This window comes from Pleurodeles waltl, chromosome 6 (assembly GCF_031143425.1).
Source record: "Pleurodeles waltl isolate 20211129_DDA chromosome 6, aPleWal1.hap1.20221129, whole genome shotgun sequence".
Classification (NCBI taxonomy): Eukaryota; Metazoa; Chordata; class Amphibia; order Caudata; family Salamandridae; genus Pleurodeles; species Pleurodeles waltl.
The window spans coordinates 411691139-411693547 of record NC_090445.1 but is presented as its reverse complement, the minus strand read 5'-3'; positions in this window follow the sequence as shown (position 1 = coordinate 411693547).

Below are 2409 nucleotides of genomic sequence, written 5' to 3'. Positions count from 1 at the left end.
TCTTCATAATTGGTATTGGTTGCCATTCAAACTATGTAATGCACAGTTCTTTCCAAACTTGAACTGTTGAAGAAATATTATGGTAGGATGTAATATACTACATATATTGAGGAGCTAGCCCAAAATTATTTCTTTTTGGTCAGAGGTGAGGGAGACATAAGGGTCACATGAGGATGTACATATAAAAGCTTCCATACATGGTTTACACAGTGAGCAGATTGGGGAGTTTAACCACAAAGAGTGTTGGTGTTGTTTTGATGCTGTCCATGTCCCCATACCTGACTCCACACCTTTTAAACATTTTTTTCACTGTGGTCTAGTAAACATTCTGCCCATCCTCTGGGGTACAAATTGGTTAATCCAAGAATGAATGATTTCATTTAGCAATAGGTCCCTATAAAGTGGTATAGATAGTAATTAGGGTGTGTAAGTAAAATGTTTATTATGGGATTCAGTAGTGTTTGGGCCAACCCAGAAATGGCAAGTATAGATTTGTCCCAAGGCATGCAATGTAGCCTATTAGCATGTAAAAATTAGGCAGGGAATGGAGTAGGATGCCTCACGTTTTGGCTCAAGGCCTCCGTGAGCTTTCCATCACCATCCTGAGCACCAGGACCATGTATCAGCAGAGTTGGCTGCAGCAGGATACCTGTGCCCTCCCACTGCACAGGGGAGCTATTTGACTACACTGCAGCAGTCCCGGCAACACTTTCGGGGACTTCTTGGTGCAGCCTGGCCTGGCTGGCCCAGACCGACATCTTGCGGAGATGACGCCTCTTCACACTAAGTCTGAGACAGTGGTGCATGACTGTGTTTTTGGGGCCCCCCAAAGGGGAAGTGTATTGGAGAGAGTTGGAGGTGCAGGTGTGCTAGAGTGTCCTCGTCCCCCAAAATGGATCGCCTGCAAGAGCACCACAGGCCCTTCGGTGCAGCCTGATTTTACGGAGCCACCATCTTCCAGAGGATTGAGATGCAAGCCACGGTGATTGAGGCAGAGGCGCAGTGGCTTTGCTGCAAAGGGGCCGCCTGAAGTGTGAGGAGGGCGCGGTGGGCTGGCTGTGTAGGCGTGTCCATGTACTTCTGCTTCTTGAGGACTTGGGGGGGTAAAGGGGGACTTGAGGTTGAGTGCAGAGGAGAGAACTACCTTCTTGACGAGGTGTGCTTTACAGTCTGCAGGGGCTGAGCCGGAGGTGTAGCGGGTCTTCGGCTGGGGGCCATCGTGTTTGGGAGTGGCAGGGAGCACTGACTGAATGAGCATGCCCACATATTTCTTCTTGTGCTCCCTGGGGACTGCCTGCTGAGAAGCGGCATGACGGGGGCTGGCTTTGGGAGAGGGAAGAGCACTGTGGAACGTCAACTGGTCTATCTGTCTCCCCTGCTGCATCTCTCCCTGTGGAGATATCAGGGGACACTTACCCGCTATCATCGAGGCTGTGCACCCGGAAATGTTACAATCTTGGGGCATAGATGGGCCAGTGCACCTGGCCCGGTTGGTCAGCTGTGGCTTGCATTGCACCCAGGGTGTGTTATTCGGAGACCTGCCCTACTTATGCTGCTCACCTGGACCCCTGCTCAGGGGGGAGCTCATCGGACTACCTGAAATCTGAATTGGCTGTGGACTAGCCTTCTCCCCTGACCTTCCATTACTGTGAGTACATGCACCCCGGTAGCAAGGGCTAACTAAGTGCGTCTGGCTGGCGCTTTCTGTCTGCATTTGAGGCGCATGAGTCATGGGGACAGCAGCCCCAGGGTCTATAAAACTTGGGATTTGTGGTACCGTGACGAGCTGGTGATTGGCGCTGAACCTTCTATCTGCCCTGGCCCCACTTGCTCTATGTGGATATAAGCTTGGATTCTGCAGCAGAGACGGTCTCCCCTTTCCCCTGAGGCATGTGTGGCCTTTAAGAGACTGTTGATAAACCCTTGGCCATGGTGGCGAGTTACCTATAGCGCTGAGATAGGTATGTGGGGCTTCTGAGACAGAGCAAGGTGCCACCTTGTGTTGCCCAGGGGATCTGCTCTGAAATAGGTTCACTTAAAGCAGACTTTAAATCTTGCTTCCAGGATATTCAGTGCAATGTCTCTGACATGAGGGGTGAGTGGATGACCATGGAACGAATAGTTGATGCTCGCTCGGAGGACCAGGAGATGGTGTGGCTCAGAGTAGCAGTGCTCAAATACTAACAGATAGAACTCTAAACTAAGCAGGAGGATTTGAAAAATAGGAGCAGCCGGAACAATTTGTGCATCAGAATTGTGCCCAAGGGCGTGGAAGGAAGCAACATGATGGCTTTTACAGCCGAGCTCCTGCAGACAATCCGCTGGGATAAGGAGTCCCCCCTCAGTGTGGCATCTATACCTGGGTGCCCTTTCTTAGTTCCTGACATCCTGATTGAGTGCACTTTTGTA